The sequence below is a fragment of the Pezoporus flaviventris genome, unplaced genomic scaffold (assembly GCF_033815535.1).
Source record: "Pezoporus flaviventris isolate CSIRO_AGI_PZ_B2104156 unplaced genomic scaffold, CSIRO_AGI_Pfla_v1 ptg000002l, whole genome shotgun sequence".
In the NCBI taxonomy this organism is placed as follows: domain Eukaryota; kingdom Metazoa; phylum Chordata; class Aves; order Psittaciformes; family Psittacidae; genus Pezoporus; species Pezoporus flaviventris.
Window position 1 is genome coordinate 55,881,689 of NW_026892550.1, and position 25,660 is coordinate 55,907,348.

The 25,660-nt window shown below is 41.5% G+C and overlaps 1 protein-coding gene across 20 annotated transcripts in view; it reads right to left on the minus strand.

Moving 5' to 3' along the window:
- ADGRL3 (adhesion G protein-coupled receptor L3) overlaps positions 1-25,039 on the minus strand; it is a 522,648-nt gene extending 497,609 nt beyond the window's left edge. For 5 of the 20 annotated variants that reach the window (XM_061479346.1, XM_061479231.1, XM_061479247.1 and 2 more), the window contains exon 1: positions 23,785-24,664. The gene's annotated coding sequence lies outside the window, so the exon portion shown is untranslated. Of the gene's footprint in view, positions 1-23,784; positions 24,668-24,739 lie in introns of those variants that run through there. The other 15 variants (XR_009747735.1, XR_009747736.1, XM_061479312.1 and 12 more) reach the window with 8 other exon arrangements.
- Between the last annotated feature and the right edge of the window lie 621 nt (positions 25,040-25,660).

Below are 25,660 nucleotides of genomic sequence, written 5' to 3' on the forward strand. Positions count from 1 at the left end.
TACACTGAAATACGCAGAACATTCAAAGGGGGAATAACCTTCATCATGAGCTACATCTTTATTTTCTTCCTCACTCTGAAGTCAATTAGATGTGCTGCTGAAAGAAACAAATTGTTTGCATCTCTATGAATAAGCCAAACAGGAAAGAATAAAGTTTAGTCAAATGCAAAGACCCTAATGTAAAGTTTTTGGAAAGGGTCAAGCACAATTCTTGAAATAAGGAGTGAAGGGGGCACACTGGATCCTCTTTTCTTTGATGTGTGAATTTTTGTCAAAGACTTTCTTCTATAGGAAAAGCAGTGTCAGTATGCATCAGTTGACAGCTACTCTTGACAGTTGAGTCTAAGACAGAACTAACAAACTAGTGGACTTACTGCAAGATTTAAATCCTCAAAGCATTGATCACTGTGCTGCCCTCTTAAAGGTGGATTTAAAACAGGAAGGAAAAAAGAAATGGAAGAAGACAGGAAAGAAAAAGAAGGGCAATGTTGACCTTGGGATTGCAGGATTTATCTTACCACAAGGAAGAAACAAATACCAATCCTACATATTTTCATCTCCCCTCACATGAAATGGATCTGTGCTGTTGCATCCCCATGTTTCAACAGACTCACAGAACTATAGAACCATTTAGGTTGGAAAAAACCCTTAAGATCATCGACTCCAAGTGTAAACCCAGCACTGCCAAGTCCAGCACTAAACCACCCCAACACAATTTGAGGCCATTTCTTCTTGTCCTATCACTTGCTATCTGGGAAAAGAGACAGACACCCACCTCAGCACAACCTCCTTTCTGGTAGTTGTAGAGGGTGATAAGGTCTCCTCTGAGTACCCTCAGCTGTTTCTCATAGGACTTTTTCTCTAGACCCTTCACTAGTTCCCCTGCTCTTTTTTAGAGACTATTTTTTAGAGACTAAGCTAGGAAGAAATAGCCTTGAGAGCCAGTGTATGCAAAAGGCTTTCCTGCAATACCACTTAAAAAAGGGCAATGTTGCTTTACAATTCACTAAACATATTTACCCGCATGTTGACTACATATGTTGTACTTAGATGTCAGAGCAGATTACTTGCTAATTACACAAGGAAAAACCCAACTAATTACCGCAGACTCTTTCCTCTGGTTCAGACGAAGTCAGCGCCATATATTTACATGACAAATAATCATGCCTACAGCTGGCAGTGGATGCTTTGAGCAAAAAAGGACCCCTCACCTTGGACATGTGTTATTAAATAACCCCCATGAGGATGCACCTAAAATACATACACTGGAAAAAATGAAGTGCTCTCACTGCTAAGGAGACAGTCAGTTCAGGCCAATGGAGCAAATATCAAATTCTGTCTTAACATTTTTTCTGATCATTCAGACTGATAAAAACTTCTTTTCTGCTATTGAATGAAGGAAATCACATTACCATTCCTGATATTCATCAGAAATTTTTTTAACTAAATATGTAAACTGCTTTTAACTGAGTTTAAATCGATAACTGCACTACTGTGGTTAGTTTTTATTGAATTGCACACTGGAATAATACCATTCCAATTTTGTCATGATGACAGTATTGCCCTCCTCTATGAGCTGTATGTATTCATCTGGAAGGTGAGATTGTACTACTCCTTCATTTGACAAATCAGACACACCGTCACTTTTAATGATGTTTTATTGAAGGATCATTGAAGGTTTATACTGCTATGCATACACCACACTCTTCCCTCAAAAGGTCAACACCTTGAAAAGCCTTCACCTTTAGTAGTATTTATTTTTCCTTTCAGAAATAAAGCAGGGGAGGGAAGTTAAAATGCAACCTTATAAACCCACCCAAAACAGCATATGTTAAATGCCTAGGATCACTTTTGGCAGTTTCCCTAGATTGGAGCAGGGATTTGGATGCAAGAGAACACTGGTTTGGGGGGAGTGGTTCTGTATACAGGCATTATTTATACATGTAAGATGATAGCTCAGTCTTTATCGCTTTATGATCTCAATATTATAGATCAATTATAGATCAATCTTTATCTTTGTGGTGTGGAAATGCAAGAGGGGAGCAGCTTGTAATCTGCTATGAGATTTTGAAATTTTTGTTACATGTAAACAATTCAGCTCTAAAGTGGGAGAGGAAAAAAAAATACGGATTTGAGGCTCAGTTCTATGATTTTTCACAAAATATTTTAATTTTTAAACCATCATTTCATAGCTTCACATACTCAACATGTCTCTCTCTTTGTCCTGTTTACCTCCAATAGAGTTTAAAACCACAAAAAAAAAAAGTGCAACCAGAAACAACTAGGCATCCTAATATGGCACTTGTCAACAAGGAATTTCAGAGCAATTGACAAAGGTGGTCAGAATCATCAACCCCATTTCAGTGAGGTTTAGATGCAACGAGGAAACCAAAATCAGAAAGAATGACCCACGCACACAAGACAGAAATAAGATCCTGTTGTTCTATCCAGCCCTGGGAACACTGCAAACTCATTTTATATTGCAATGTTATGACCATTATTGTAGATACGTGCGAGACAGAAGGCTCCTTCTCCTCCAAGCACCAAAACTGCAAACTCTAAACCTCCATTCCCAAACTGCCCATAATCAAGTAGCTTTGCTTTTTTTTCTTTTTTCTTTTTGGTGTATCAAGAGCAGAGCTGCGAAGTTTTGTTTGTTTGATTAATGGTCACAGAAATCACCATTGTTTCAACTACTCTGGCAGCATTAAAAAGGACTATTTTTCTTTTACATGGAGAAAATGCTACTGAATAGATTTCCCCGCAATAACCAATAATCAGCTTTTAAGTCCCACATTACTCAATGGTGTTCTCTTTCCATCAGCTTGGGATAATGCTGTTTTTCATCAGCAGAAGTTTCCTTCCTTGGACGGAAATCCAGATTTCACTACTTTCTGTACCTGGGTCCCTCTGTATAAAACACATTGCCTCTTGCTAACCCCTATGCTCACACATAGCCCCATTCCCATAAACACTCACTTCTGCAAATAGGAGCATAAAGTCAACATAGATTTGCTCCTTAAATTAATCTTAAGTGGAACTTTAAGAACCCTGAATGTCACCCGCTTCAGTTAGCCCTCCTCTACTCACAAAATACATTCCCAGAGGCATCCATATCTACGTAACACTGCTGCTGCGGTCTAACCAAGCAACTATTACCACTTTACAGCCTTCAATTTAAGAGCATCAGTGTGTGACAACTGGATATATTAAATTCTGTTAGGCCAACAAAATTTATGATTTAACTAGCAGAACATATACTAATAATTTATATGCAATTTTTCTATCAGCAATTAATCCATTAGATTTCATGCCTCTACCACGATACTTGTAGGTTTCACATTAAAAAAAAAAAAAAGAACATTAAAGATATGCAGGGAAAGTGCCAAGTTACACCACTACCTATAATTTCTTTCTCCTTGCTGCCAAGCTGAGCCCAGGTCTTTTGCTATGCGTACAAATGCTAATTACAGCTCAATACTAATGCTAATCTTGACATCTGCTAATTAAAAGATCACATCTTCTGCAGAGTCAGCAGCGCTATTCAAATGAAAACATTAATCAGTTTAAAATAAAAAAAAATAAATAAATCAATCAACAAAGCAGGAATTTTAGTTCTTGCTTCAATTAATAGCAAAGTGCAAACTGGGAGTACTCAAGAGCAAGTGTCAGAATGTTCTCTGAGAATATCAGATACTCAGTAAACAGGGAAATTTTCAGCACCATGTGATTTCTCTGCTCTTAGTAATTGCCCATGTTCTCTCTTCTTCTTCTTTAATCCTTGCTTCTCTATAATCATAACACCAGAAACTCGAGACCAACCCTAAACAACATCTCAGGGAATAACCACACTAATCTACACATGTACATTTAAATAGCTAAGATATCCCACATAAGTTTAGTGAGACTGCTCTTTTCTACAACTAACACATGCACCTACAGGATCAGGACTCTCATGGGCAATTACAATCTATTTATATCCTTTACTATCAACCACCTCTTAGAAAGGACAGCACACACAGTAGGTAGGGAAGGAGGATCAAAAGCAGGATGCAAACCTGGATGCAAAACATATACACCCTGTGAACTCAATATTGAGATCATAAAACCCCACCCAACTGCCTGCAAATGCCTGGACCTAAAACACATGGTTCTCGTTTCACCCATTCCTAGCTCAACCCCTGTTGCTTCAAATTTTGCCCCAGATCTTTTCTTCTTTTTGCACATTAAAATTTCCACTCTGGGGAAGCCTTACACCATAATATATCTCTGGCTAATAATACACTGCAGACAGTTATAAATTAGTCATGTTGATAAAAGGTCTAACAAAGTTACCGGTATCGTTCTGTAAGGCACAAGCAATATTACCAAGTCTGATTTAAATAGAATAAGCAATTCAATCAAGCAAAAAATGTGACAGAGCCTTCCAACTGCAAAAGAATCTTAAATCATTAATGAAACTAAGAATTTAATGTATGCAAATTAAATTATATATGCATATTTCAATGGGCTAAAAGTTTACGTGCACACTTTACTCAGGAATCTGTCTTGTGAGACAATTACAAAGAAATGGTGACAATTCAGATATTTTATTACTTTGGACTGTGAAGCATTCATAAAATTTATGTTCACTTTAAAAGGTACAAAAATCCATCAATTAAAGCCAGACTTCAGATGACATAAATAGACGACAGCCCTGTTAAAGGTGCTATCAGCACCATCTCAATACATCTTTTGAGGATCAGGTCTCACTAGTCTCCACTTGTAGAAAACCAACAAAACAAAACCTGAGGTTATGAAAACCTGGGCACCAGCATTCACAGAATTTGAAGAAAATAATTTGAGACCTCTCCTCCTCTGATAATCAAATTTGGTAACAGGTTCAAAAATTACAAGGGCATGACACAGGGCACACTGGCCTGCACAATCATCTTTCCTGGCAAAACTCTGTTTAAGGTGGAAAGGGAATATGTGATAAAATATTTATCTTACTGACTGTGTTCTAAGAAAAAGTTACAATCCAATTGCAGAGCATATGACATTTCATGGCTACTAAACATCTCTTAAAAGTTAGTATGTTGAAGCTCTTCCCCGTTTAGTAAAGCAGGCTAAAGAAACATCCTCCTCCTCCCCCCAGCAAATGTCAAGGATTATTTTACTTCTGAAATCAAACCAAATATTTCCTGCTATAAGCCATTTACTAGAAAGACATGAAAATCCAGGCAGTCAATGGGCCTTTTAGGAAACTAATTTATTTTTTTCCTCCAGCACAAAGAATTGCTCTATTATATTGATAAAAATACACACATTGCCACAGTGAAAGCATCCATTGAAGCTCAGGGAGTAAATGAGAAACAAGATGTCATTTTCCAGTCTGAGGTAGAATTTACTAATTTACCACCTGCCCTCTCCCCTCCCCTCTCCCCATAGATTAACAACACTCCCAGTAAAGAAATCACAGCAAAGGAGAAGTACCAAAGCAGACATTCCCAACATGCAGAACCACTTACAGTTAAGGCAGCAGTGGTGCCCTCAGAGCCACAACACACCAACCTCACCAGCTGCACCACACCACCAACTTCTGCCAAGATGCTGAGCCCTACACATCTGAGGTGGAAATTTGTTTTAGGTTCAAACCCAGCAAAGCCTATGCTCAGTTGCAAGAGAGGATTTAAGTCCTATTAGTGCATCTGCATAGCGCTTTGTTGAATTAAGACTTTGCTTGTTTACACCTCTTCTGTTATCTTTTCTCTCTGGGAAATCACTAAATCACATAGGATCTAATGACCTAATTAAAACACTTCTTAATGCTCATAGCATTTGTGATGCCAGCTTTCAACAACTAATGGCAAACGAAGATTTTTTACTAATGGTAATTCTGATACACCTTTTAAGATTTTGTTTTTAAACAAATGAGTGAAAATAGGAAAAATAAGGACTGCAAGAAAAGAGCAAGCACATATGCCATTCCAGAACAGTGTTAAACACTATTCACAAGAATGCATAAGCTATAAAGGCCAAATATTAAAACCAGTTAAAGTATTCTAGCAGTATGAATCTTAGAGATCACATATACTCAGACTCAGCTTTAAAAACAGAGCCACCTGTAGAAAAAGCTATCAAAATACTACCTTACCAGTCTAGAGAAATTGGACTGATGTCTTGTTAGAACTCTTGAAGTGCATCCTCTAACTTTTCATTGCTCTGTACACAAGTTTGATCTTTGCTGCAACTGTCCTTTCACAATATGTATGATAACCAGTCCTCATGCTCCATTTTTACTAATGGAGCTTCAAATTTCCATACTTTCTTTAAAAAAAAACAAAAAACAAAAAAAAAAACAAAACAAACAAAACAAAAAAAAAAAAAAACAAAACCAGCAATACTACAGAAGTCGGAGCAGCTCCAAGAACAGCTTGTATTAACAGCTGCTACAAAAAATAGAAGGAACAAAAACCTATATTAAAATATTTAAGATTCTCACAACAAGAGACTAGCAAATTTTCAGAAAACCAGGATGATATTCAGAAAGAAACAAGTGCTTGGACTTGTCTATTCAAGTGTGTCCTTTCTATTCAAGTGTGTCATTCAGTAGGAAAGGCTGGACATAATGCAACGCCTCAGGGCTATTCAAACTCAATCATCTCTTTCTTATAGAGGCAGATGCTAAAGCTGTATTGACCAGAGTCCCTACATCTAACCAGAAACCTAGTTTTCTCCGATAAAAGGAGACTTCAAATTTGCAAATATGAGGAAAATTAATGAAAAAGAGATTCAACTAAGATATCATTAAAATACCATGCTTAAATCCCTTGGTCCCTGGTTTTGTCTACAAGTGTTGCCCTGGAGAGGAACAGAGACAGATTTTGAACTCACACTTAGAAGCTTTACAAAGTTATAACCTTTACAGTGTTCAAAGGGGGTTTTATGCAAATTAATTTTATTCAAAACTAGCACATGTGTCCTCATGATCTCAAGAAATTTTCCGTAACGGGTCTGTGCTAAACCACTTCGCTTGCCCACTGTACTAGGTGACAATGCTGACCTGACAATAAGTAAAGATGTCTGAAGCGTGGTAGATCCCCAGCAATTGGAACAAATCAACAAGGCTATGCTTTAAAGAGACAGAAACAAATAACAAAAAATGCCCTAAATTTGAGCAGGGCCACTGTAATAAACATAAGACTATGGAAGGCACAATTATGCTTCATAATCAATGACTTGATGCAAAATTACCAAGTCCAAGGGCTACCAAAAAACTCTGAAGAGAGAACATTCTCAGTATTCTGAATCAGAATTGGTCATCTTCAGTAAAAGCAGCTAAAATTTTCAAGTTTTTCAATATTATCCTTTTTTTTTTTTTTTTTTAGTCAATGAGTCATACAAAGTCCTTCATTGGATGTAACCCCATTTGGCTTCCCTTCGAATTTTTTAATTTGATCTGACAGTTATGACTGCAAAGCACAAATTAAGTTTTTAAGCCACACTGAAGTAAACACTCAGCAACATTTGCTTTGCTTTCATTGTTCATTTAAAACTTATTCAGAACAATAGAAATTTTAAATGTTCCTTCATCATTAGCTGACATTCTGTATTGAAATACTTCTATCAGCTCTCTTTTTGTTTATAGAAAGTAACATATGCCATTTTACATCCAGACTAAAGAACAAAGAAATCTTCCCTTAGTCCTCTAATGAGGGCAAAATCATCCAAATAACAGCATCACAGAAAAGATAGCAGCTGTTAAAAAAAACCAACAAACCAACAACAAATCAACTACCACTGTGTTACTACTGTAGTACAGTCCTAAAAATCTCCAACTCCATCCAATTCAAAACGAAGGGCTGTTCAAGGATTCAGTCACCTGCTTAAAAAATTAAAAGCAACAGTGCAGAGAAGAAATCAGCATCAAATAATTAGGAACAAGGTGACTGAATTTAGTGCTACATATTTGCAATATTGATGGATTTGGGCATGTGCTATGCATATATAGCTCTGTTTCTAAGATGCAAGATGCAGTTTGTTCTCGTGCCTTTCTCCAAAGTTCTGTGCAAGTTGTAAAATGAGTCTGCATCATGATTAGGTTCAATTCTGTTTGGTTTTACTGGCATATATTAGAAACAGTGAAAAGAAAGAGAACAGAACACACTTTGCTTAGCAATTTGCTACACACATATACATACATATATCTGTATGTATATACTCATATACATATGTACATATTCCTACAAACACACACATATACATCTGTAGTATATATATGCAATGCTCAGTGTTCCCGAGAGCAAGAGATACAGCCGAGACATCAGGAACTTACTTTCAGGGCACCTATGACCGGAAACAGGAATGTTGGGAGAGCAACCAACACCGCAGAGAATACCTCATACACATTTGGAGCAGCTCTGCGCTCCCCATTCCACTCTGCAGCTTGTGCTGCTACCAGGCAGCTACACAAAAATCAGCTGTAAAACAGCCAGGACATCAATCCCAGGCGAAAACAACCCAGCAACAGCTACAAACCCAATGCAGATTTTTAAAATCAGTGCTTTATTTCCCAGCCTGGTTCCCCATACAGCCACAGAAACAGATGGCAAAATGAAAGTGCTTGATTTGAGGGTAGAGGGGAAGAAGCCAAAACTTGCACTGGAGCTCACATTCCAAACTGCAGCTCTCAGAGGACTCAAGAAAGGAGGGTAGAAATTGGATTTTTTCCTTTTTATTTTCTTTTTTCCTTTCTCCTTTTTCAGCCTTAGGAGACTAATAGGACACTATATTCATAGGACTTGGCTTCATTTGATAAACCCTTAGCCAGGGACCAGGAGCTTAGGGCTGCAACCTGGGAATCTCCCCTCTGACCAACTGGCACAGCATCCCAGGTCACATACCCAACAGATGCCTTCCCACATGACTCAAAGCAGACACTTCTCCCAGTATCTGCCTTTTCAGCAACTTCACACACTTTTATGTTTCAGTCCTTGAAAGAAAATAGGAAAGCGGTGGTGTAATTGCTCAGGTTTGCAGGTTACTACATGTTCCTGGGGAAAAAGAAGCCACAGAGGTACAAAAGAACACGATGGGAGTCCCACTCTCAACATTCAGGACTGCACAAAAACTAACAGAAGGGAATCACTCATATTTCACCATACTTGTATTTATTTTTGTGATATTGAAGGTACACGCCTTATACCAATTCAACTCTTGCCAGTCTTCTTTTGAGTGAGAGCTCCTCCTGGGCATTACTTTTGTGAAGACCAGGACCGTATCAATTCCTCTCCACCTCCTGCTGGATCAGCTTTGTGGCACCAGGTACTAGCTTATCACACAGATTCAAATTTAAATAGGAAACACACTGCAAGCCAAGGAGAGTCATTTCTTGGGGTGGGATTCACCCCTTCACCTTGAGGTATCTGCAATGTAAAATGTCTCTGATCTTGTCACCTTTGACTTCCTTTATAGTCAGTGGAGAGAAATAAGCTTTTTAGGGTGCAATTCATCTAACCTATTTCAAATGTCTACACGAGAGGGAAAGGAATCATGCCTCAGAAGTGGCTGCCTCTTTCCACTAGCCAGAAAATGATCCAGTTTAAATGATCAGTTTGCATACAGATACCTCTGTTCAGCCAGATAAAAGTAAACCTACCTTAACCTTCTTAAAAACCAAAAACACACCCAAAAGAACCCACAAAATCAAAACACCACAAAAGCCACACACACAAATACCACAGCGAAACTGGGGTGCAGAATAAAAGAATAAAATTATAAAAGTATCAATTAGCTAAACAAACAAGCCAGAACAATGCCTGCTTCCTGTGCACCACACTTCAGCAGTGCAGTAAAAGCTTGCTAATGAGCCTGTAAACCATTCGAAGCTTATCCATTAGCAGCCTACAACAGCAACCAGCCAGGCAACCAGCAAATGCGGCTCTGTGGATACTCTGCGGATACTCTGCAATCAGCATGGGGACTGAAGGAAGTCCAGCAGACAGATCATGTGGCAAAAGGGGATCACACCGTGCCACACTTGTACAACTGAATTCAATACTGCTGCTGCTGGTACCTGCAGGCAATGGCCCTGTTAACCATATGAAGTGATAACCTGTGACTTATTACTTATAGGTAAAGTGACAAGACATAGCACTTTTCAAAGAAACTTCAATTTCCCACATATTTTAGCAGTATTATAAGTTGCCACTAAATTACTTCTCAACAGCATCTCCAAATTGAACAAAGCAGATTTTTGCAAGCCTCTTCAAGTAGTTTTGCTCTTTACATTTCCAGCAAAACTCTTATCTGAGCTAATGTGCAGCAAAATTCAAGTCCACAACATTCGGCTCTCAATTAGCGGCTATTTTTAATTAGCTGCAAACACTATATCCAAACATTGTATCAGCAGCAACTGGCCTGAATCAACACACAGCTTTTGAGGAAAACAAACAAAGCAAGCCCACACAAGAAAACCTTTGCTGGCCTCCATCCAAGCATGCAAATTAAGGGACATTTCCATATCACTTCAAAGATCTCAGAGCATTGGCTCAAGCCAAATTAGTACGGGAAAGATACCTTCTTCTAAGTTTAAAGTGAAAACTGACTCTTCACTATACATGTATCTGACAAGAGCAGTACAGAGACAAGAAGAAAAGAAAATCATACCAGTATGAAAAACAAGGAAACATGTTTTTCATTGGCCTGATATCCTAAAATGTAAATAAGATGAGAACCAGTGTGCAAGGTGGTGAGAAAAGGCAAAAGGGAAGGGAAAAAAAAGTCCCCTCCATAAGCTCAATGGAGGCAACCACATGGCTACCTGCTCATGCTCCTCTATAGGCATACGCCAGCATCTTTTCTGCTACATGTAACACCAGCAACTACAGCTGAACACCACAGCACAAACATTGTAAGGCAACGTCAAGATATCTCAGTATGATTAACTTGTGGCTCAAACCAGGTCTTCCCAAATGATGAAGTTTCTTGCCAGCTCCTGGTATCTCAGCCCTGAGACCTCAGGCCTGCATTAAACAAAGCAGTGACTCTGCTATTATTTTATCTCACCCTTTTGATCAAAGATGTCCTCTTGTTTAATTTAAATCTTTTTTCTCCATGTTACAATAGCATCAGTAGATACACATCGATCATCTTTACATATCCTGGATGTCTGACGTAGTAAGTCTGGAAATGGAGGTGGAGAAACTATAAGAAAATAGAGTAGGCACCTGACTTAGAAAAGGATGGGGTAGCCAGGCATCAGCTCTGATTTGCTGGAAGGGAAGACACTTGTCAGGGCACAAACGGATCCTCATTCCATAATTACGCAGCAACCTTTGAACCTTTTACTGCGCACACACGCACACAAGTTTAACTGCATGGTTGTGATTAGTCCCTTACTCCCTAACAAAAATCAGGCATCTTAGGCAAAATCAGGCAAAAATTCAACATCAGTAGAAAGTACACCTACACAAATGTCTATTGCCAAGTGGAACAATTAGGATGCACTACAGCAAGACACCCTGTGCTGTTTCCAGCATGAGCATTATCCCCTTCTCATAGGTTTTGTGTAACGCATGGCTGGGTGCGTTCCCTTGAGTCCTAGGGTGATGTTGTAAGGAGGAACTTTACCTTTTGATAGTATTTGCATAGCATTAGCTTTTGCCACTGAGAGAGATGAACCATGTGGGACCTTCAGCAGGAACTAAAACTCCAAAGCCCATACAACTGCACAGATTCCTCAAGTTGTGTACAGGTGACTTCCAGACAGGTAAATGGGACTGTAAAATACCTCTTGGTACAGGAGTAACACTGCTGCTTTGCCATGGACCACCATTTCTCTCAGGAAGGGATGCACGGACCAAACCAACCAGCACACCCAGCATGTGCAACAAATTTTTTGCTGTTTTAGTTTTTTGTTGTTGTTGTTGTTGTTTTGGGGTTTTGCTTTTTATGTAAAACACTGGCTTAGCTTTAGGAGTAACAGGATGTCAGTAAAAGATGGCACCTCCCTCTTTAAACAGCCACCCTAGAAATCTATCTGTGATGGACTTTTCTTATTTTAGAGCCCCATGAAGTGTTTGAAATTAGATGAAATGCTACAGCTCTGCAGCATTAACATATGAAAAGAAAGAAAAAAAAAATTAGACCAGGTTACCATTCCCAGTTCAGACAAAAAATTACCAAACTCAGCTCAGAAACCCCTGCGTATGGAGCCACTTAGACCTTCTACTTTTGTAGAAGAGTAGCTGTCAAGTAGACTTCAATCCAGTGAATTTGCCAACTTCATTTTCCTGACCAACTTGTAGTTTAAGCAGATCATAATGGGACCACTACGTTTTCTAGCAGGCTGTACTTTCATGTGCAAGTTTCATATACATAAAGGACTATTTTAAAATGTTTGTTGCTGTCTGGAGCTTTTTTAAAGGCTGGATTATTACCTGGTTTCCATGCAGGTACCCAGATGAGACATAACCTGTCTGAGCACCTCACTGAGCTCACGCCAGGGTCAAATACACCTGTCATTCTCACACAACCAACAAACCAGTTATAAATGTGGCTGCCCTTGCCCCAACTCTTCCCCACTGCCTACCAGCATCCCAGAGGGATGACTTCATGGCAGGCAGCTTCACTACCCTCAGCACCAAACCAGCACTGGGGACACCATCTAGAATGATGCTTGATGGTCTTCAACCCATGGGTCTGTGTTTGTTGTCTCTGCTACAAGACAGCTCCTATCCAGCTGCAGATCTATGGAAAGCCCCTTAAAATATGCCTGTAAGCTACATGTTCACAGGCTGTACACCACTTACATAAATCACCTTGCAAACAGAAACTATCCCTCAAGCTCAGGAAAGCATCATGGCAAAATGTACAGGGCTACCAGACACGTGAATTCCGGTACTTTACATCCAGCTTCATGAACCTGCATTTGGCATCTGGTGGGATTAGCTGTGCACCAGGAAAGAAAAATATATCTGTAATTAAAAGTTATCAAAAAGTCCTGAAAGCTGTACCACTTCTGACAAAAACTACCACATTAACCAAAGAGCAAAGATGATGAACAGCCAGAGCATCATATGCTGGAGAACTTCTAAGTTGGCACCTCAGCACATCATTAAAGCATGGAGCTCACATCTCCTAACATCTGTAAGGGAAGGTTTTGGTTTTACCTGTAAAAGAAGAAAGCACTTAATCACCATCTAACCTGATGTAAAGACAGCTGCTATACAATGCAGGAGAGCAGCAGGGTGGATGGGGATTGATCAAAACACAATTTTACATCAGAGGCACTCTGGGACTCCTTTTATGCAAAAGCAAACTTTCTATATAAAAAAGGCCCTTTTGTACAGGAAGACTTAATTGCTCAGAAAACTTACGTCTCTTACCCTCAGAGATCACCACAGTATATTCTTATAAGTCCACTACTGGGGAAAAAAAATAACTAAAAAATATATTTCCAGGTACTCATGTTCCTTCCCAGCTGCATGTTGGGAAAAGCAAGGTGTGTAATCATGTGTCAACAGCTGAAAATCTTGGGCAGCCCATACATTCAATGAAATCTTACCCCTGTGAGCTGTATGGAAAATGATAATGAAGTTGCCTGTTTTGCTGGAAAAACAGATATATTCCATTGTATCTCTGATTATGCTTAAAAACTGAAAGCCCCAATTAGGTAATTTTTTCCCTGATGGAGGGTCCCATAGTAGCTGTGCCTAATAAGTACTGTCTTACCAATGAAAAAGAAATAAAAAAAGAAGATGAGAACATTTGCCTACAATTCACATTCTGCCATCACTGGACACGACAGAAGCCTTCCTTACGCATAAACTAGACTTATTCCCTTAGTCTCACTGACTTGATGGGACTATTATAAACCAAAGAACTACTTAAGAACATCAGCACTGACCCCATGAGTCAATTACCAGACCTTCTCTGGTTTGTTGTTTGTGAATGTTTGTGGGATTTTGTTTCTTACTGACAGAAATTTAAGCATCTTTAAAGTTCTAGCTAAAAGATAAGAGTATCGATATACAGAGCTAGATATGTGTATGCATCACTTGATATGCCAACAGGGAGGTGCTGAAGTGTGCAAAGCTTGGCTCAGAGGTTAAGTCTTGGGATAACTGGGGCCTGATTCTGCAATATATGATAATATCCCTTCATATATATCATATTCTCACTCCTATGTATTTGTGTTATCTTCTGAGATTGTAACTCCCTACACCAAAAAAATAAAAAAGCCCCAGTCCCCAAAACACATTGCACAGCTATCTCACTGTCACATCTATTATTCAAGAAAGGTCTCATTGAATAAATGTCTGTACAGAGGCTCTAAACAAATTTCATTTCTGAACACCACTGTCTGAAGCCCAGCGGGCCATTTTGCCAAGATAAGATCGCACATTTAATCAAATGCTTCAAAAAAGAAATACACACCAAGTTTGCTTAATAACGTCAAATAATAAAAGTGCAGCACTGGCAGCATACTAATTTTTAGTGCTCTTTCTTCTTTGAGGGTTGTCTCAATAGTCAAGGTCAACCGTACATGGGATTTCTTCTAATTAGGGCTTCTGGTAAAGGCTAAACCTGCTTACTCTCACCACTTAGCCATGCTTTTCCTTAAAATGAAGACATCTCTCTCATTTTAAATTAAATCACTGCAGTATCCCACCCAAGCGTGATAGACAAAACCACGTAATTCTGCTAATTCAATAGGGAATGTAAATGAAAGACAACAAATCCCGTATCTTTACGGTCAACAAGGAATCACCTGCACAAATGTCCATGGCATAAAAGGAAAAGTGATTTACAGAGAAAAAATCTCAAACATGACTATCTCCTTGGTGTCTGGCAATAGCTCCTACTGCAGCCCAGCAGAGAACTATTTGACTAGAAATTAGGAGTAGACTTGGCACCCCTAGGTCAACATACACTTTGCCATTTGCTTTACTGCAGTAATAAGAGGAGAAAGCAGCTCAAAAAACCCCTGCATTATGTTACTACAGCTGCAAAATACATCTATATTACCACAGACCAGACTTCCATGATATTCTTCACTAACAACTTACCTATTACTTTGGCTATAAATTTTTATTTATCTATTTATTTAACTTGCAGCTTTACGACAATGACTACTGCTGGAATAGGCTTTGCCCCCAAATTATACGAACTTGGGAGGAACCCTGGACCCTTGCTGTGCTCAAGTCCACAGCTTGAAAAGGGTCAAACAAAAGGTGGCATCCTAACCCTTAGAGCCTGGCCCATGGGTTATGCTGATCTGCCCTTCACGCTCATGGGGTGAGAGAGCAGTCAAGTGTAAAGGCATTGAAGAAGACATCCCCCCATCTGCTGTTCCCAAAGCTGGAAGATACAAACAGCAAGACAGCTCTTAGATACATTTCCCACCAAATCCTTTTCTACCTGCTGCAAACATCCCTAACAGACACTGCAGAGGTCCAAATTCTCCCCTTGAATGGAAAGACTGTAACTTCTCAGTTTAGGCTGACATAAACAACTCCTTAAGTCTACTGGCCAACGTTGTTCTACAGGTGCTTGAGTTTTACGCAACCCAGCCCCACTGCAAACACAGGCTGCCCAGGTGGGTATATGTTCATGAGCTCAATGATATGTGCCTGTATTTCTCACCAAAAGAAGGACACTTGCATAGGTATAATTTCCTACAATTTCAGCCTTCCTTTGGAAAATTATCAATGTTATACTGCGAAGCGCTCCCCACTCCCACAACTGAAATTGCATCACACCGTCTTTAGCAACAAGACTTGTTCAAAATTGGTGACCTACTTAAGGAGATCTATAAAGTACATTATGATTGTAATTGTGGATTGCTTGTCAAAAGGTCAAAAGTTATCACTCTATGCAGCATAATCCCTTTATTTCAAATACCTATCAGGATGAGTTTTACACAAGGAGACACACATCATTTTGGAGCTATACCAGATGAAGCAGCAATTGCAATATTACTGTCCTTCTTAAAAATGAGATAATCCAAAATGACATTTTCTCAAAGAAGTCTGTGCAAATTGCAAGTGTGGGAGTTGCAAGTGCAGTTGTCGCATCATAATTTCCCTCAGAAGGAAGTGGGCTATATACACCACATTTCCAAATGATTAGAGGCCTTGATTGCAATATCCTAAATCCAAAGAAGTAACATTTTAGATCACACACACAGTTCCGACAAAGTTGAGCTGAGTTGCAGTGTCCAATATAGCAGTCTGTGGTGTGCTGGAAACAAGAACGGCTGTTCTCTGGATATGACATCTACTACAGGAATGCAGACCAGTTTTCTGTACCTCCAGATAGCCTTAATATAAAAAGTGATCCAGGACAGTATCCAAAAGACTTTTGTTACTGTGGAGGAAAGGGGCGGGAGGGGATAGAACACAAATGACAAAAAAAACACAAAAAAACAAACAAATCCAAAAGATGCAAAAGAACACAGAGACAAAAGTGGCCAAGAAGGATTCACATTACACAGTAGATATTTCTTGATACAAAACCTGCAGCATACATTTTGATGGGAAAAAAAAAAAAAGAAAAAGGCAACAAAAAAAAAAACAAAAACCTGTCCTCTTTCAAGTGTGTGATGGGAATTTGAACCGTTTTGAAAGGATGATGTGTCCTTCAATAACACATACACAAGGGCAGCATGAAAGAAAAGGAGTTAACATGACCCCTGAAATTCCCCTCAACTCTCTCCAGAGGTGAAACCTATTCAAAGGGATACCACGACAAGTGCTTTTTTTTTTGTCCTTTCCTCCAGCAGTCAAGAAAAAAAAAAAAAAAGAAGAAAGAAGGGAGGAAAGGTGAAAGGAAAAAAAAAAGAAAGGGAAAAGAAAAAAGAAAAAAAGAAAGGAAAAAAGGAGGAAAAGAAAAACCAAAAACCACAGAGAGCTACTGAAAATCCCTTTAGAGAGTCAGCTGTCACTGGAATGCATTTGAGTATTCAGGGTACCCACCCATGCAGAACATCAAAAACTGGGCTTGCGTCCCTCCCCTATTCTCACGAGCTTACGCCAAGACTTGGTTTATGACACAGCAGTGAATGGCAAGGCAGCGCAGTGCCTCTGCAGGATTTGTAAACAGCAAGACTCACCGATCAAACAGAACCGCGGTGTTGCTGCCGCTTAATACTTCCCTTTTCTTCTGGTGTCCTCCCAACACAACATACCGCTTATGTTAAAAACAAACAAACAACAAACAAAAACCCCAAACAAACAAAAAAAACCCAACAGTTAACAGCTTGGCAGCTCATTCACCATCTAAGACCAGTCCAAAGTTAGCTAGCATACTTAGCTCTAACATACCCTTGTCCTTGCTTGAAGGAAAATGCTGACATCCCCAAGAAAGCCCCAAACAGCAATTCTACAATACAATGACACTTCTCTTCTGCACTGGTAGGGCAGTGAAAAAAACTTTCATTAGCAGGCTTGGGATCAGCAACTTCATAATGGGAACAGGCTGCTACAACAAATAAGCAAGGATCAGCATCAACTCTGATAAAATGTGTGGAAGCTCATTATATCTGAAAATGTAACTGTTTTATTTTGGTGTCAGACTACTAACTGAGCAGTAGGTCAGTTAAAATTTTAAAATTCCAGGCTCATGCACAGGTATTTTGTTGCTACTGTCCATCACTGCACCTACATGTCAAGAACTCGAAAAACAATCAGAAAAATCAATTGGGAGAGAAGTTTTTCCAGCAACAAAAATAAAAATAATCTGTGCATCAGCAGCATGATTTCACAAAACCTGTGTATGTGCACACACAGAGATGCAGGTACATGTGTTTTGGGTATAGGTGCAATTCTTAAATACATCTTTTTCACTTCAAAAAAAAAAATCAGATCTGCATTTTTTCCCCAAATCTTGATATTTATAAGTCTGTATATGTGTCTATAATATAGTAAATGGATGAGCTAAGACTGCATTGCTCAGAATGTTTCTATCCCTCTAATTTTAAACAGTGCCCATTCACGCAATGTCCTCACCTCTGTAATTACATTCTTGGTTCCCACAGTGTGGGAAAGGGGCTTATTGTAAAAACTAATATGCATTGTATGTAATGTCTGTTACAAGCAAACTACTTGTTGTTGGTATAAAACCACTCAGAGTCTTATCTGAAAGCGCCAGGTTAAAACCAGACCTCTTTTCAGAGCAGTGCTGTTCAGCGCCAACACCTTTGCACAGGATTTTATAGTAGGGCAATTTGTGATTACATTTTGAGCACCACTTCTGCAGAAGTGCAGAGTCCTATTTCACTTTGTTTTAACTTTGCATTGTTGTAAGGAAACATTCATGTTGATCCTTTGTATTTATGATATTTCCCTGTATGTTTTAGAAATGCATAGCTCCGCTGCAAAGTTCAAAATTGATGATCTTACCTGGTATAAATCAATGCAATTGCAATCAAGTCAGCAAAGCCATTACAATTAATATGATCCAACCTACACAAAATATTGTGCAAAATATTTCAAAGATGTTCCCTGTCAGCTATCTAATGCAAAGAACCTGAGCTGTGCTTCAGACTGCTGAAGCAATTACATTTGTAACCAGTGAAATAATTCCTGTGTAATTACTCACATGCTGAATAAGGTACTTTAAAAAAAATAAAAAATCCTGGTAGTGTGAGGCCATATATCAATGGATGCTGTGTAAAAGTACTGTGAGGCATTGAAATGAAATATATAACTTCATATTGCCTAATTAGGACAGATTCCAAACTCTTATTTGCTTTCTTTAGAATCCATACCTATTTCATGATTCTTGAAACTGAAAGTGGTCAAGTCTCAAATGGAAGTGTCTTGATTTTAATTTTTGACTGTTTTCATAAGCAGATTTTAGAAGTTTTTACAGATTTCAAGACTTCCCCAGCATACACAGCTTTGTTCAGCCTGAAATGTCACTTCCGGCAAAGATATAACAACACAATTAGTAGAAACATGATGCTGAAGTGGAGAAACGTTTCTGAAATGAAAAGATGCCACATCTGAGATTCTGAAGCATCTTTTGAGACCACATCTGAGATTCTTGAGCATCTTTCCCTCACAGGGAAGCCAAGAGAAGTGCCCAACTGACTACAGCAGGAACCCCACTGCAAACTCATTGATACCTCCCTTGGATGGGAGTAGGCCTGAAGAAGTAGAGATTAAAAGTGTAAAAAGGGAAGAAAAAATATAGAAAAAAAAAGCCATTTAAAAAATGGTTTGGTCCTCATTTCTCTCCCAGAGTAAAAAGATGTTTCAGACAGGCTAGGAAAAAATCCCACATTGAGCACTGCTTAGTAAGTAAAACAGTGGGCCAGAACACAATTAAAATAAAGTCTTTATTGAATGAAAGGACTAGTTACCTTGCTACAGATACAGATGCTTGCTGCAATAACTGGTAAACACAAAATCAGAAGGCTCTCTGAAAAGACTGCTTAAGTAAAAGTTAGTGTTGAAATGAACACTCAGCTTGCACACAGGAGACATACGCATTTTGGACTACGCTGTAGAGATTATCTAATGAGGAACGTAAAGCAAGCATTACACCGCAAACTCAGAGGCTAAAAACAGGCAATGTGATAACATCTTAGATAGAATCACATCACAGGTTTGAGTAGGAGGTGGTTTCCTTGCCATTAAAGTAGCCAAGAATTAAAAGCAGATGCTCGAAAGCAAACTCCTCCTTCTATCTGCTTCAGCAGCCTTCTCTGGGAGCTTCCACTGCCTGCAGGCACCAGGATGAGATCAGGAAGTGCTGGAGCACCTCAGGACCTTCAAAAATAAGGACATATTCACACGCATCCCGATAAGGGATTAAAGAGACTGATATTAAGTGATGGTGTGGATCGTGACAAAGATTTGCCAAGGCAGACATGATTCTGGGAGATGACACAGTCCCAGGTAAGCATGCCACACTGCCTTGCCTGAGACAGTGACATTCCTACAAATACCCCGGGGCAGAGTGAACTATTACAAATTACACATTTTCTAGCTCTCCATCCTAACTATCTACAGATAAACAGCACAGGCTGAAGTGTGTACATACACTTGAAATTTGGCATCATGGTGCATTTCTAGTATTCACATCCGAGCAGGAGGACGTCTATTGAACAAGAAAGGGACCAGCAGGAATGAACTGCAAGTCTGCATGAACTACAGAAAACATCTCTCTTTAAAACTTCAATGCTCACCAAGTACATCTCACCCCAATAAGCAGCCTATCATCAAATGTGGCAGGAAAACATGTTTAATTTCGCAGGGCTCTCCTGGTGTCTCAATATTGTCCCAAGCAATATATCAATATTGTCATGCCTGCTTTTAGATCATGAATGCTCCAAAATAATAATTCTTTAGCTGTTCTTCCAAACATCTCATGATATACAAGAATGCTCTAAGGAATACGAAGTTCTGTCAAAATCCCTCCGAACACAGCCTTAGGCTGTTTCCACATCCACCACATAACATAATGAAAAAAAAAAACCAAAAAGTATAAGAAGCCTTGTGCCCATCCTCCATGTTTTAGCTTTTCCCTGATCCATTCTTGCTCCCTGAATTCCATCTCTTTCAGCAATCTTCAGCCCATCCGTTACAGCATGTGATACATGAAGTAGTTTCCTAGCCAATCTACACCAGTCCCAACACTATTAGTATTAAAATCTGTAATAATAAATCAGCCATTCCCACAGCTTCTCCTCTTACAATGACTTCACCCTCCTGTGTGCATCTCATTTACTGGTGTTGATGATGCATACGCTCATGCTCTGAATGCGAAAACCCTGATGGCAGCATCACACCCTCCAACTGACTGTTGACCAAAGCTAAAGGTCATGCATATTCCTCTCCAGTCCTGGAGGATCATTTGGTCTACCTGCCTCTTAATATTTATTTGTTTTTATAACAACCCTGCAGTACTAGGTGTCACGCAGGCATCCAGCTCATCAGCCAGCCAGCTCAATGCATGTGCCTACATCTTCACCTACAAAACCTGCTTGCATTGCTCTCCCAGTCAGCACAGGGCACCGGCGTCATTTTCACACCAGCAGACAGGACAATTTGTTTTCTACTGCAGGAGGAAAAAGTCTCTTCTGCAGTTAACACTAGGATAGGCAAGCTGAGCACCTCCACCACATCACAGTCTCCAAGGCATCCCAACCTGTGGGACATGTGGTTGAGCACCAGCTGCAGCAAAGGAGGAGAATCAACCCAGCAGGCACCCAGGAAGAAATTTCCTAGGCTGAAACAAGCTGTTCCACTGTCTCTGGAAGGCACCAAGAAACCAAAAGCCAGCTCCTGTTTTTGTCACAAACTATTGAGGCAAAGACTTGCTAGCCTTAAACTTAATAAATACCATTAAAATCGCATTGCCCCACAAAACAGGACTAGGTGTTCTCACTGTCATCAATCTGCAGTGCCATTTAGCTTGCTCTGGAATTAAATGCAAAATTAAACATACCTTCTCCTTACAGGCCCCAGAAGAAATGAGAGAAGTTATATTTTATTGAATAATAAAAATCACACAGAACTCACAGGGCAACATTAGCTTTATAGATACTTCAGTCTTTTGGAAACTGATACACCAGAAAACTTTATCCACTTTATGTTTTGCTAGCATGTAACAAGACAACAGTCACTTCATAGTAAACCAAGCCTAAAAAGGGAAATAGTACTCTTGATGTGCTGGAAAAAGAGCAGCCTCAACCACAACAAGGGGACTACAAGCAGTTGTTTTACCTTTAGAAAAAAAAAAACAAACAGCTTTACAGTGGAGCCCCAATCTGAACTTTGTTACACAGCATTAGCACAGGTGAGCAGATTTTCTCCCTTCCCAGCCTGGTACACTTAAGTGACAACTGCAAAGTTTTTGACAGCTGCCCATTTTAACCTGCAACACCTGGTTTATCCCCATAAAAAACTCAATGGAAGGATTTTTCCTAATGAATGCACAGTAGAAGCCTGTTCATATCTCAAACCCCTGGCAACGATGATAAATGAGCTCTGCACAGCACATGCTACTACTCCATACCAAGCAGGAAGCATTGGCTGCGCTCTTTAAGAGATGGCATTCCACAACAAAAATGGAATTTATTTATTTTTTTTACTCCATCAAAGATTTGAAGGGAAAGGGGAAGGGAGGGAAGGGGGGAGGGGGGGGGGGGGGCTAGCTTTGAAAATCCAGTGCTCTGGAATAATCAATCAGTGGTGTAATACAGAAAAAAAAAAAAAAAAAACACCAAAAGACTGCAACTAGCAGACTACCTCTCTGCCTTATATCCAGACACAGATGGCATTTTCATCCTTTTTAATTTCTGCATCTCATCTTCCTCCTAAGCAGCTAGCTGCCTATAACCAGGACTGAGGGAGTGGAAATGCTAATGACCCCTAATAAGTGATCTAAATACAAGGAAAGTAAACACAATAGACATGGGCTGGTTTGGCTGAAGTGATGGATGTTACAGTGACAGACAACAATCCGTTGCTTTTCACCTTATACAAGTTGTTTTAACTACCGCAGAGAAGAATTACATGCCTATCTGGAAAGGGAGAGCAAAAGAGGCTCCTTTCCTACATTGCCATCCCTCTCACAAAACTAAACATCTGCCTGTTTATAGGGTAAAGGGGGGGGGGGGGGGCTATGTTGTTTCTATGGACAACCCTAGACACCCAATTGCTGATCAAACTCAGCCCTTTAAGGCAATTCCCCAGATACCCAAGGCACTGTACCTACATCTTCATTAGCAATAAAGGGCACCAGCTTGAGGTAGACTGTAGACCGGGAAACAGAAAAGGACTGTTTTCTAGCTCATGGCAGGGAACAATCATCAGCCTCACAACCATACTTCCAAGTTAAACAGTCAAAAGATGATTGTGAGGGGAACAAAAATAAATTATTAACCAAGCAAATAAACCAAGAGTTTATGGGGAAAAAAAAAAAAGGCATTAAAAAAAAAAAGGCAATTTTCTTACTCCAGCCATAAACACCAGCCCTCTTGCTCAAAAATCCTTCTGATGAATGCCAGCCCTATACTGTCGGAGCTGGCAATGCAATCTCACAGTCAGGAGGTGGGAAGCACTGACATCTCTAGCATTCTATCTACCTGGACCGTACATTTTGCTCTCTGGCTTCAAGAGAAACAGAAGCTTGCACCTACCTGTAAACCAGGGCCACTGGTCTGGATATAGACTTCTGCCTTACCACCCCATATCCACACCTCCCACCCCTAGCTCAGCAACATCCCCACCCATGCATGCCCCCTGCTCATTCACTGCCTCCTGCTATCCAGGAAAACAAGCATTTACCTCTCAAGGTTCCCTTCAGCAATTAAATAGAAACGTAGATACATGAAGGGGCGAGAGACACATGAAACTCTGGAATTTCTCAGTGTAACACTAGCAAATTCACCGGTCCAACGTGGTGCCTTTCACAGAGAAGCAGAAGGGAGAAGAAGAAGAAAACCTACCAGATCTCCTCCATCTACCCACTGTATTCACCACCCTAGTTGTCCACGGCCAAATCCAGCTTGAGCCTACAAGGCATTTCTTAACTAGAAGCACACCCCATGTCCTCACTGTCTTCCCAGCATCCAGACCCAGAGAGATGTTCCCCCGTTACCTGAAGGATCCAGCCCCACCCCCCACCCCCCCACCCCGAAGGCAAAACTATCCTTATTATGAAATAATTCAATCCAAGCGTGCACCCAGGGCAGCTGGCATCCTTCAGCCCAATGCAACCGGGCAAGGGTGCAACTGACGGCCAGGCAATGGCTGGTGAGCATCCATCCGTTGGGTGGTTAGTTACCTTTAGTCACCTCCGGCTCCTGAGATGCAAGTCTCCATCAGTTCCTCAACAACCTGCAGCAGGGAGCTGCTGCCACAATCCAGCCATTAAAACCAGGGGTGGGGGTAGGAAGCAGACCTGACCACAGTACCAAAGCCCCCAACCAGGAGGAAAAGGGGGGATGAGAAGCAAGGAACGTCCCTCAAGGAAGGAAAAAAAAAAAAAAGAAAAGAAAAAAAAAAGGAAGAAGAGAAAGTCTCTCCTTTTCTGCCGTGTTCTTCTGCTACACAGGCTTCCTCCCGGAGGACGGAGGGTGTGTGGAGATGGGGGGAGGCGATCGCTCCCTTCTCTCCCCCGTCGCCGCCGACCCTTCTGGACCGAAGCCCGGCTCCGATTTACCTCCTCCAGGTGGGCAACTTCAGAGCAAGGTGATGTGTCCAGAGCCGGCACCACCGGCCAGGCGATTCGTATGCGGCAGAGTCATTGCCTCTGCTTTTTTTGCTGCTGCTGCTGCCGCTGCTGGAGAAGAACAGCCGCTGCCGAAGAGACCACCGAAAAAAAAAATAAAAAAAAAAAAAAAAGGGAGAGAAATCTTCCACCATCCCCCTTTTTCTCTTCCCCCTCCAGCACCAGCCGCTCTTTGCATCCGCTCCCCTGCCCGCGGCCCCTCGCTCCACCGGGGCTGGGGGACACAAAGGCGCCCGCGCAAACGGAGGCGGGTGGTCCTCAGCCCCCCGCGTTCCGCCGGCACCCCAGATCTTTCCTCCTCTTCTTCCTCCTCCTTCTCCCGCTGCGGAGACCGCCAGCCCCGGCGCGGCTCGGCGCGGACAGGCGGGCGGGGGGCGGCTCCGCCGGCGCGCCCCGCGCGGTGCCTAACGGGCACGGGGGGGGCCCATGGCCGCGGGCGGGAGGCCCCGCCGGCACGGCTTGGTTCAGCTCTGCACAGCGCACGCACACACACGCACCGCACACGTACAAACACGGGGAGTGGGCTCCGAGGCGGCGGGACCCGCAGCACCAGCGTCCCCCGCAGGGCTGGGCCGGCAGCGGGAATGGGGACCCGGGGAGGAGGACGAGGAGGAGGAAGCAGCGGCGGGAAGCTCAGCGATGCTGCCCTGCCCGGAGGCGACTGCACGGAGCCGGGCGGGCGACGAGCCGAGAGGCGGGGGAGCGGCGAGGGCCCGGATCTGAGTTGCGCGGACGCGGGCTCCACCTAGCAGCCAGACGGCCGGCACGGCACGGCACGGCTCCGCACCACCGGGGGCTACCGCCGAGCTGCGCTCCGCTGCGCTGTGCTACCAGCACGGCACGCTCTTCCCGCAAGCTATCTACTGCCCCTACACCTACTCCCAAAAGTAACTGCCATCGCCCAGTTGGCCACTCTACCAGTTGCTCCCCTCCCAGACAGCCAATCGTAGTCTGCCTACCAGGCATGGAACCATTCCATGCTAGATTCCCTGCCTCCTGATTGGCCACTTAGACTTTTGGCCACAGCCGAAGAGCCAATCGCAGCCTGTCTTTCCAGCAAAGAACCATCACCTGCTGGTTTCCCCACCTCCCAATTGGCTGCTCTGCCTATTGCTCTCCCAACACCCCCCCCCCCCCCCCCCCCAAAAGCCAATCACAGCCTGTCTTCCTGGCACAGAACCATTCCCCACCTTCTAGCTGGCCCCTCAGCCTTTTGTTGCCAGCCAAGCAGTCAGTCATAGAATCATAGAATAGTTTGGGTTGGAAAAGACCTGCAAAGCTCATCTAGTTCAACCCCCCTTCAAAGAGCAGGGATATTTTCAACTCGATCAGGTTGCTCAGAACCACATCGTCTTGAATGTCTCTAGGGATGGCACATCCACCACCTCTCTGAGCAACCTGTGCCAGTGTTGTACCACCCTCACTGTAA